The 12,879-nt window shown below is 30.4% G+C and overlaps 1 long non-coding RNA gene across 1 annotated transcript; it reads right to left on the bottom strand.

The window, feature by feature from the left end:
* Window positions 1-222: 222 nt before the first annotated feature.
* On the bottom strand, window positions 223-5,277 carry LOC18608725 (uncharacterized). Its single transcript, XR_001926317.2, has 3 exons — window positions 5,019-5,277; window positions 2,935-2,965; window positions 223-561 (listed from the first exon to the last, which is right to left on the bottom strand). It is a non-coding gene; the product is annotated as an uncharacterized LOC18608725 (long non-coding RNA).
* Between the last annotated feature and the right edge of the window lie 7,602 nt (window positions 5,278-12,879).

The following is a 12,879-nucleotide window of genomic DNA, read 5'->3' as shown; positions in this document are numbered from 1 at the left end:
TGAGGACAAGTTGAGCAATAATATTACTATTGCGAGGATTTATCAATTCAGCTTGAAAAAATGCAAAATCATTAAAGTGATGATGTTGAGTTGAATTGCCGGTCATCAATCCAGCATTACCTGCAAAATAATTATTGGAAACGGCTGCAGAGAAAGTTGTAAAATTTATTTGTATTCTATTGGAAACAACATTCTTTGAATTGAGATCGCAATCAACAGTCATTGGTTCAACCAAAATTGTTTCCAATTCACCTTGAGCATTTATAATCGAATAAATTGTCACATGCCCAACACTAGGCACATCAATAACATTGAATGTGTCATTAGATTGTTGGGTATAAGAAAATAATCCAGGGCTTTTACTTGTGATAATATTTGTGTCATTTGATTGAGGTAAACAACGATTACCTCACACAAGAAGTGGAGTGTTACTATCAAATATAAGTGCACAGGGGTTAGCATTCTTCCGAACCTTAGAATTTTTTTTAGCTCTCAATATCTTCAACATATTGCTTCTATTTTGCCTTGCTTGACTTAGTTTATTCATGACTATCAGCTTGCCTAAAATTTAAGGAAGAAAAATAAGATAAACAGTACAGGCAAGAGTTACAGATAAGAGGTTAAGCACACATGCAACTTTAATAAACATATATTGGTTTTGATAATTATACCAAGCTGCAGAAAATGATGCTAACTTTAAATAAACAAATCAACAAACAAACAGGGAAGATAGCAAATTAATAAGTTGTAAATTAAAAGCAAAGTAAACGAGGACACTTTTATAGTTTGTGCTGCTAGCCTCTATTAATGGTAAATTTTAAATTAACGAACAATCTGAAAAATAATAAGCAAACATTAAATGACATTAATATCGAGATAGGAGCATTTAAATCTAAGCAAATTGTGAAAATAAATTATAAAAAGTAAGAAAATAAGTCAAATAATATTTACAATGTAATAAATTAGATTGCAAATTAGTCAAAATGATAGAATGGAAAAAAAAGAAGCTACACATGATGTGAACAAAATACATACAAAACAGAATAGATAAAATAATATAGAAACTTTGGACAAATAACAGAATACCATATCCTGCTTAGCAGTCAATAATCAACACATTACTCAAAATAGAATCATACTACACAATTTGACAGAGTAACTTCAAATGGAATAAAAATTTGGATGATAAACATCAGTTAACAATCATATAAAACAAAAAAAATTAAATTTATAAGAACATATGTTTTTTTTTCTTAGCAAACCATTAGGGGGCAAATTTGAGTCAACCATTAGATACATGAATTCCAAAGATTAATCCAACATCGATGTCAAGTAAACAGTTTTTTTCTATATTCCTAAACAATTAAGCCAACAAAACATGGTGAACAATTTTAAAAATTTTTTTTCTATACATGCAAATCATACATTGTTAAGCCAAATTTCGATCATATATATGAGGAAATAATCAAATAACACACAGAACAATTTTAAATTTATAACAGAATAAGGTTTTTTTTGGCATACTACCAGACAAAAAATTTAACCCAAGGATGAAATGCATGAATTCCTAAGATTAACTGAATATCCATGTTAACTACACAGTTATTTTTTATCTTGCTAAACAGAATCTTGTTATGGGTAAATGATAAAAGATATTTCACAGTAAATTTAAATCATGCACAATGATAAACCGAAGAACTAGAGACAATAGAATCAATATTTGTTTAAGGAACTTTAATATAGAAACAATGGACAAATGACAGTATAGTACCTGATGGCCATGATAGACACATCACTCCGAACAAAAGCACAACAATGAACATAATAGAGTAATGCTAAAAGGGATGGAAATGATGAATTGCTGACTAAAATTTGACTATAAATATCAGCTAATGATCACACAACACGAAAAACAGTTTTAAAAAAAGCAATATCTATAAGTGTTGATTTAAAAAAAGTAAATTAATAAACGAAAAAAAACATAAGAGAAAATAAAATGCAACAATTCAAAAGAAAAGTAACTAGGAACACTTTACAATATATGCTGGTATCCTAACTAAACAGTTCACAAATTGCAACATTTTAAAAGAAGACTAAATTAGGCCAACATTAGTATAGCAAGATTTGACTTACAAATTCAACAATAAGATAAACCATAAAATATATATAAGACATAATGGCTAACACAAAACATAATGTAATGTTGAACTTAACCTTTTTTCAATTAAACAAAAAAATGATAAAAAAAATTAGTTACAAAAACATATGAACAATGAAAATAGAGTAAATGGAAAAACTATAACGAATATAGTAGTTGAAGAAAATCAACTTAAATCTAGAAAATAAAGTAAATATACAAACACCCAAAGCATTATTCAACAATAAGACAAAGCATGAAAGACATATAAAGCACAATTATTAAGCATAAACAAAGTCTGATAGAAAACTTAAGGTTATTGCATTTAAATTAATTAATATTAATCAAGTTATCTTAACTTGGAACACCATTAAATAGTGAATTGTACCCAAAAAAAAAAAAAAACCACACCAAAACCACTACAGAGTTTAAAAAACCAAAATTTAAAGCCAATGTCATGTTTCAGCTCAACTCAACAATCAGACGAAAGACTCATAATTTTTGAAAAAAAAAAGAATATCTTTTGAACACCGTCAAGTAGAAAACGTAATTCAAAAAACATGTGTATCATATTATACAGACTTGATCTACAAATAAAGGAAAAAATTAAACAATTAAATAAACATAAAACACATATAAGGCACAATGAGTAAGCCTAAATAGAAAATGATGCTAAACTAAACTTTATTTTGGTAAGCATAATAATATTCTATAAACACAACACATAATTAGCATGAAACTCATATAAGTAACAATAAATACCCTCAATCAAAACCTGATGGAAAACTTAACCTCACCTCAATAATCAAATTTTTTTATCCAAGTCTCCTGCAAAGCAAAAAAATAGAAAAAAAATAAACTATAAAAACTTAAATTAATCAACATTAATCAATAGGTTTAAAGTGTAAACACCATAAACCAAAAAATTCAGGCAAAAAAAATTCCATTCTGAAAGCATAATAATGTTGACAAAATCAAGATTTACAACCAATCACATATTTCAACTCCAATTGAAGAAACAGATGAAGCATTTTTTATTTTACAAAAAGACATCTTTTTACTACCATCAAGTAGAAAACATTAGCAAAAAAAGGTGCATATTATGTACTACAAACAAAACAAATTTGATTGACCAATAAAGCAAAGCACTAAACACGAATAAAGCACCATCAATAACTGCAAACTGAATATAATGCTAGATACATTTATTCAAACTTATAACTCTAGTATTCCCTTAAGTTCAAGATCCCCTTTCTACAATTAAAATATGACAGCATCAAAAGAAATATAAGTTGTGGTCTATTAATGGAATCTTTACCATCAAGTGATGCTACAGATCACTAAACACTAAAGGCATAGAAACAAAAATATCAAGATGAAATATGAGATATTGAATGTTCAAGGATGACTTGATAAATCAATAAAAATGGACACATAGTTTTGTATTTGGTAGTCAATATCAAGATGAACAACTGCTATTAGATTCAAGTTCAACAAATGTGTGGTCAGCCCAATCAACTTATTTTGGTAAGCATAATAATGTTTTATGAACACAACAGATAATTAGCACAAAACATACATAAGTGAGAATAAATAATCATAAACAAAACTTGATGGAAAACTTAACCTTTCCTGAATAATTGATATCTTTATCTAAGTCTCCTACTAAACAAAAAAATAGAGAACAAATTAATTGCAAAAACTTAAATTAATCAATAGTAATCAATAGGTCTACAATGTGAACACCATAAAATAGCGAATTCAGGTAAAAAAAAATTTCATTCCGAAAGCATGATAATGTTGATTGAACCAACATTTACAACCAATAACATACTTCAACTGCAACTCAAGAAACAGATGAAACATTTTTTATTTTATAAAAGACATCTTTTAACCACCATCAAGTAGAAAACATAAGCCAAAAAAATGCGTACTATGTTGTACAAACAAAACAAATACCATTGAACAATAGAGCAAAGCACTAAACACAAATAAGGCACAATCAATAACTGCAAACTGAATCTCAGGCTACATACATTTATGCAAAATATTAAAAGCAAAGGTAGAAGTTAGATACATTTATCCAAAGCTTGAGTAATATTTTTTTTAGAAAATATATGACTGATTTGTTTTTCTCATGTATGGTAAACCACATTATAGATTATATGACGAATCATTAGAGCACTTACTTCTAGAATATAAAAACTTTACCTTCATAAACTCTACCTTATTCTATTTCAAAAAGAAAAAAAGTCTAGTTTATTCAGTAAAAGGTTAGGTTACAAATGCAAACTTATAACCCTAGTTTTCCATTAAATTGAAGATTCGTTTTCTTCAATTAAAACAGAATAGCATCAAAAGAAATATCAGTTGTAGTGAATTAATGTAATCTTCACCATCAAATGATGCTACAGATGACTAAACACTAAAGGCATAGAAACTAAAATATCCAGATGAAAAATGAGATTTTGAATCTTCAAGAATGACTTGATAAATTAGTAAAAAGAAAGAGATATTTCTGCACTTTGCAGTCAATATCAAGATGCACTACTACTACTAGATTCAAATTAGTCAAATATTTGCTCAACCGAATCAACTTATGTCCTATTCTTAAACATGCAATAAATTTTCAAATCGGATTATGAAAACTATCAATAAGAGTTTAAAGTTTGTACAAACACAAAACATACAAGCGGTGTAAAAAAATACAAGAAGATATAAAAGCAGAGATGGTGAAAGAGGAAAAATACTCAAAGGAGATAAACAGTGTTGGACTTTAAAAGGCGAAATTCAAGTAGTAAACACAAGCACGCATAAAAGCATAGATGGTGAAAGAAAAAAGGCAAACAGAAGGAAGAAGACAATGAAAGACTGAAGATACCTCATTAAGCTTATAAAACCTCCCAAACAATCCTAGTAAGGACAAGTAAAGACCCATGATTGACATCGAGAAGACAAGATTAAAAGAGCAAAACACAGCACCAAATTCAGGCAAGCCACGTCAATAGGCCATACAAATTTAAAGCTGTTGGGTACAAATCCCCATAAACCTAAAACTCAAGCATCACTGGAGAAAGACAAAAAGAACAGTGGAAATGAAGGAAAGAATGAGACGAATAGAAAAAAAAAACTTAAAAGTAGGTGAAAAATGATGCTCGTATGCGGGTCACCTAAGGCAGACCAAACTCTTCAAAACCTCTTCAAATTATTATCTATTAAACTGATTCGAGCATGAGGCCCGCACCAAAGACCTTAAAGCCCAGCTCAAAACATTACTTAAATGCCCACCTAGATAATGATTTGGGCATATAGCCGACCTGGATAATGATTCGGGGCATGTAGCCTGCACCAAAGACCTTAAAGCCCAGCTCAAAACATCACTTAAATGCCCGCCTCGCCAACTCAAAATAATCACGTGCCTAACATAATAAAGAGGTATAGGAAAATGTCACTTGTCAAGTATTGGACGGTCCCACTTGTCAGCCTCTGGAAAGCTCTCAAAGATTTGTTTTAACGTAGAGGTATAGATTTGTAATCATCGATTAGCTATCCAAACCCTTAGCCCAAGTTCACGACCCGGCCTGCTTCATTTGATTAGATTATTTTATTAATAAATAATATTTTTTATTTAATCTCTTTTCTTGAAAAAAAAAAAACTGATATCATTTCATTTCATTAACATTACAAAAAGATGCATCCTGAAGGGAGGACATTCAACCTCCATGCATCCACCAAGAAACAGATCTGTAGAAAAACAAACAAAACAAAACAATCTGCAGAGACTAAACCACCCAGCATACCCCACACCCCAGGAAAACATCTTTTACAACCCCTCAGCAAGCACAAGAGGTTAGCATAATATCATTCAAACAATCAGATGGATGATCTAGCCAGACAAAACATCAACACTTAAGACCTCCGTACAACATGCACTATTCATTCACAAACATTAATCAAAATACCCATAATCACAGATTTGGAGACTTCCCTGTAGATTTCAGCCACCCATTCTTCTCATGCTTTCTGATGTTGCATTCAAAAACAGCATTGCACCTGTAGTGTTGCTACACGTTGCACCAATAGAAAACCTGCACATATAAAACAAAGCAAAAACATCCACAATCCGTACAAACACACACAAATAGCCATCAACTAAATGGACTCCAACCCCTACAGTTCTTCATCTTCATCATCATCATCATCATTTACCTCCCGTATTAGTTCATCCCTCCTATCCACCCCATTCTGTCCAAGTGATCAGCAAACTCATTTACAGTTTTTTAATTTAATCTTAATTTTAAAATACATCTGAACTATTCAATTTCAATAACAACAGAGGTAAATGGGCAGACCGAGTCTTTTAATTTAGGTTTCAAAAAATTCTAAATTTACTAATTAAAATTACAAAGTAAATTAATTCTAAGATATTCTTTATCCATTTCTGTCCAATCACCTTAATTGTTTATACTTAAAGCATTAAATATTGTTTCCCTGCTGTATAAATGTTTTGAAGAAAAAAGAATATAAATCTTTTATCTATATGTACAGTCACTTTTAGCCAACTACTCGTATTCAATTTTCAAAATAAATTAAAGCATCTTTTACCTTAAATCTAAAGAATATAGAGAGACCTGAATTTTAGAGTTCGGCCTCCTAAACTCTAAATCTGAGTTTTACCTTAAATATTTTAATTACTATTAACTTTTTTATTTTTTTAAAACAATATTTGACCAATTAATTTACATTTAAAAAATTAAAACTCCAAGCAAAAAATATTAGTTTGTAATAAAAATTTGATAAAAAAACATGAGGAAACTGGAGGATAATTTGAGAGAAAAATTTTGGAGCCACTCTCCTCAGCTTGTGTCCGCCACGACTCGCTCCAACTCTCCTTTTTGGTTGACTCATGACCCACTTTTCTATAATTCATTTGAAAATTTTGAAAACCACGTGAATCAAGATACATATCTTTTGGTGGGCTCCATCGCTTTCTATACCATATGTTTCACTATTATTATTTTCTGCTTTTTTTTCTTAATTATAGTATAAAATATAGATAAATGTTACTTATATTTTTTGTAATTTTAAATTTTTTCAAATCATATTGCTTAGATATTTTTTCTAATTAGCATCTTATAAAATTTTTTCCAGTTAGCACCTTATAAATAACCTTTATGTTTAGATAGAGTTAAGTTGTTAATTTTATGTAATAAAATTATTAAAATATTCTCAATTCAAAGTTAGTTTATTTATTTATATTTAAATTTTTTTAATTTTATTAGACAAAATTAACAACCTAACTATTTGTGAGTGATAATTCTATTTTATAGAATTATTTTAGTCTAATTTTGTAATTAAATATTAGCTAACTCTTCAATTTTTAATTATAATTTACTTATTTTTAGTTGTTTTTATACTTAGTTTATTTTTAAGTGAGTTATTTTAATTTTATATTATTTTTTTTAATTTAATTGTTCTTTATTAGTTTTTATATTTTTCGTAGGAGTTAAAGGAATTGGGTTTAATTTTGAAAAGTAAAATGTTCAAAGACTCGAAAGTCTATTTATATATAGTTTATTTTTTTGTCATAACTAACGCTACAGAATTCTAAATGATGTGATTCTTGAACCATTGGAAAGCTAAAAGATAGAGCTACAACTTTCATGAAAATCACTTTACCCAGTTCTGTCTCAAAAAAAAAATCACATTAGAGAATAGCTAGATGTGCTGTGCTGAGAATGAAAATTTTTAAAAATTGATAATTAATTTTTTTGACCTCTCATTACACTTTTAAGCTCAATTAAATCATAAGTCAACTTAGGTAACTATAAGTTAAGTTTATTAGTATAAATAGGATATTTTTAAGAATATTAGGGTAGATAACTTTTGAGAGACTCAAAAAGCTAAAAGTTAAGGCTAAAACTTGAAGAGTAAAACGGTAAATATTTATTTTGTTTTCTTTCTTGGCTTTTGTTTTTTGTTACTATCAATAGTTAAAATTATTATAATATTATTTGTCTTTGCAATCATGAGTAGCTAATTTTCTTTTTCTAGGATTGTAATTAAACTCATATATAATCTAAATTTTTAATTTCTTTCTTACTTATCTTCAATGAAAATTGAATTGTTTATTCCAATTTGTTCTTAACGCTTTTAATTGCTTGGCCACTAATAAATCGATTTAAGAATCTAAACAAACTTGAGAAAGGGAGTTTAGTGTAGACTAAAATTAAGATAACATATGATCATATTAATTGATTTGCGTATAGGATAGGGATATACCTATAGGCCATATGTAGCTAGATTAGAGCTTGAACTTAATGAATATATTTTACTTTCAATTCACATATGTTATAAAAAGTTTATGAAAATATTTGTGAATGTGTTGTGTGTTGGCATTGTTAATTGCTCCCAAATTGTTTTTCATTTCAGCAAGAAAATGGCTTTTAGATGTAACAAAACCCCTTCAACTAAATTGCTCTGTTTCTCGCTGCAGCGAGATTCATTTTCGCTGCAGCAAGAAACTCTCAGGTAAGCAGTCTTAATCCATGCTCTGAATTTTGTTGCAGCGAGAAACTCTCGGGTGGTTCCAAAATTGTAGTGTAGTGCTTTTATTTTGACAATAATTTTGACCACATCCAATCAGAAGTAGGCAAAGTGGTAAACATCAAAGTTGTAGCCCAGCCTCTTAGCTTTCTAATGACCTAAAAATCATGTCAATTGGACTTCTATAGTGGAAGATATATTTAAAAAACTGAAACATATGCAAACCAAGAATGCCTTTTCACTACAGTGAGAAACCCATTGTTTTGCTTGTCTTGCTTGGACATTCACTGAAACTTTCATCCTTTTCAACTTCATGGTTTATCATGGATCTTTCAACACCATGGGATTCAATAATCAAAGGTTGAATTATACGGTTTTACAAGAAATTAAACTAAATTGCATTGTTTTTAACAAAAGTGCATCATGTTTTCAAAATCTTTCCGTATCAGTTGCTTGTTCCATTCTTATGTTCACTCACTGAGTTTTATATTCACTCTTTTAAACTTTATGTTTCAGATTCGAATGTAGTTGGGACCTAAATTGAGTTGTCCACGTATACTCGCCTTCTTGATAGGTACTATGGCAACTCAATAGCTGTACCTTCACCCAAGGTCACTCCGCTAACGGTCAAGAGTCTTATACTTGTGTATACGTATAAGTAATGTAGACCACTAAAATTCATGTTAAAAATCAAATATGTATATTTGATTATTGATGTCATTATAGGTTGGCAAACGGGGGACATTATTTTAACATAATACAAATGTGAATATTGGGTTGCTATAAAATGTTACTGAAATATTTATAGTTGAGAATTACAATATGTGGTTTTAGAAATGATGGCTGGGAATGATGATCAGGATTACATAAAAGGCTTGTTTGGGCTTAGTGGCTATGCCCATTGGGCCCATGCACAGGTCATGGCTAGAAAATTGGGTTGTGACAAAGATAGTATCAGAGCTTTAAGTTTAGTTGAGTCCTAGGGATTCTTGTGTCAGTCAGCAGAGTTGTCGGAGTTAATGTAGAATATTGTTTTATGGTTTATGATTGCAACACAAGTGATAAACAGGAGGCTATATGAACTCCTATTCTTAGTACCCTACTCTTTTCACTAACGTTACATAAAGGTCATAAGTAGTGTCGTTGGTCGGGTTTGAGATGCCACCCAAGACACAAGCTGTTGTTGGAAGAATTTTAAGCAAATGATCTTAATGAAAGGTTAATGTAATAATATATCACTCCCACTAAAGATGGACGAAGGTGGAGATGGATTGATAGGTCCGTAATAATTTATTCATTGGGTGAAGTTATAATTTGAACCCATGATTGTCAATGGGAAGAAAATTAGATGACTATGAATTGTATTTGAGGTCAATATAAAAGAGCACATGTGGTAATGGTAATAAAGGGTGTACTTTGACTAGAATGGCTAGTGATTGTTATAAATGATGTGTGGTCATCAAGCAAAAACCTAGTAAACAAATCTACCTTAAGAATGAGCTTGAATTTTGCTATGCTTAGCATGAAGCCAAAGGATTAAAGGATTAGTTGTGGATTTGGTAGCTTGAAGTTAAATGACTTAGAAATGTTGATTTTAGTTTAAATGTCATATGGAGTTCTATGTTTGAGCTTAGTAAACAAGTTGCTTTAGAGATCAAATAAAAAGTTTATAAGGTGCAGTATGTAACCTATGATGTAAATGATTAGTCTTGAATTTGATTTCTCCAAAGGTAAGAGATTTAGAAATTGTTGATTATTAGATGAGCTCGAAGAGGGAGCTTCTCCATCTTAAGTTTATGAATTTGGATCTTATGGCCGCAAAGGCAAGATGCAACAATTAAGTGAATTGTCCACCTTACCAATGTTAACGGTTAAGGATTGATGAGTAAGGTTAAGATCGCAACTCAAAGTGATGTATACTTTGATATTTATGTACCTAAGAGTTAATTAGAGATCATTGCTTAAACAAATTTGCACTAAATGTCATGGTAAAGGTATATGAATGTTAGTAGTGAAATATGCCCAAAGGATGATTTTGGCATACCGCAAAAGGTGAAATAGATATGTTGCAATCAATGTTCCAATTGCGTACCTGTGATAGAAAGTTAGTTTTGCTAATTGTGATATAGACTTAGAATGAAGCCACACGGTTGAGAATGATTAGTGTCGTAGCCTTAAAGGTGGCAGAATCCATTTAATAAAGTAAATTCCAGCAACTGCAACGTCACAGCGCTTATTGCCAATGCTATCGCGTTAAGAACTCCTTATGGCTAGAAGGCACAAGCAAATTGTGAGTGGCATGAAGATGCAACTCACAAGTTGAAGTATGGTCATTGGTCTTGATGTTGAGCTTTATTAATTGGAGTTTTAAGAGCGTTGGGAAAGTGTTTATATGAGTGAATTGAAAAGTTTCTTTATTGCCTTATATATTGGCATGTGAGTAAAAGAAAAGTTAAAGACTTATCGAGACGGCTACATTGAGATAAACTACCATGTGAAGCATTAAGATGAATAATATGTTGACTAAAGTCAAACCCTAAGAAATAAAGAGAACAAGAGATTAAGCCTTGTTAAAGGCTAAGGAAAAGTGAGTGAAGAGTTAGATGAATATATAAGATATGGATAAGGGATGTCAATACCAGGTAATGAAAGTGTGAATGAAGGATTACAAGGGTGGTATAGCAAATGAGTTTATCTAGAATATTGTTATCAGAATTTGCAATTCTTGTCTTGACTTAGTTAAACGAAAATGGTTAGTAACAACACAAGGCCAATTGTGTGGCACACTAAAAACCTAGAGGATAAATTGGGGATCGGATAGACGAGTATGTATTTATATATCTTGAAGAATAAGTTCATGTCTATAGAACATTATGCTCGGGATGTTAAAGAGCAAATAAGAGACTAAGTGTTTCAAGAATGTATAAACATCTTTGAGAAGGAATTACCAATCATACACGGCAAGTATAAAATGTGAAATTTTTGAAACTTGTTGAGGAGCCTAACAACTAAGTCACGAGTTAAGTGATCACGTGCGGTGAGCCATAAATTTAGGATAGGTATCCCTAAGGAAATGCTCATGAGGAGTTCTGCTATGGATCTTATGAAAGCAAGCATTAAGTTATGTGGTTATAAAGAGGAAGCTGTAAGCTGAAAGTGATATTCATATCGACATTGAAAAGAACTTGAGGAGGACCTTGTTTCAAGTCTTACAGTTTCAAGTACAAATTACAAATTGGTCCAGGAAAAATGATGTCACATTAGTATGGAAGAATAGAACAAAGGATGATTGAAGATAATCTAGATAATGAAGTCCGATAATGAAAACTTCCTAATGTAGTATGGAAATTGAAATTCAGAAATGCTTGAGGCATGCACGATTCAAATGAGTCTAAGTTTTAAGTGACTCATTAAAGTCGAAATGTAACAAGGATATTATATATATATGTTAGCGGTATGAAAAATAATTGAGAAATAAGGATGACTTTTAAGGATTGTGGTATTGAATAAGATGCAATGATCCAATAAAGATAAACCTTTGAAAGATCAATGAGATTATAAAGCATATACGGATACTGGATTACAATTTAATGAAAATGACATTTAGCCAGTGAGATGTGATTAATGACATTATGATGCAAGGATATATATAGCAAAATGATACTTAAACATATAATTAGAAATAATAAGAAAGGAGTGTAGGCATGTAAAAGATGTGAAGTTATGCATAGGCATAATGAGAATTTGTATGGATTATGTAAGGGATAACTTGTGGTAGACGCAAGTGGAATGGTTATTTAAACATATAAAAAGGGTAATCTGAAATTGATTATACCCAGTGATTGTACATAAGACATGAGAATGTTGACATTTAAATGTGTGTGTACATACACATGTGTGGGGCTGATGATGTACCCAACTAAAGTAAAGAATTGTTCTTAGTGGTTCGAGATTTGAACTCAATACATTTGATGAGTTGAAAAGATGGTACAACGATAAGAAATCCTAATAGAAGTTTAGCTATATTGACATAAGAAAATTTGGAAAATAGTCAAGGAAATGATATCAAGAAAATGTAATCTATAGCCTAGTTAAGTCATACAAGATGGACTAATATAATTAAGAAGATTGAAGCTGCATAAATGTAAGGTAAATATGAAGTATGTGGAAATAATTGAAGCCATTAACCTCCCTTA

The sequence above is a fragment of the Theobroma cacao genome, chromosome 2, assembly GCF_053813885.1.
Source record: "Theobroma cacao isolate CCN51 chromosome 2, ASM5381388v1, whole genome shotgun sequence".
NCBI classification, from domain to species: Eukaryota; Viridiplantae; Streptophyta; class Magnoliopsida; order Malvales; family Malvaceae; genus Theobroma; species Theobroma cacao.
Note: the sequence above shows the minus strand (reverse complement) of the source record. Positions and strands in the feature narration are given on the sequence as shown.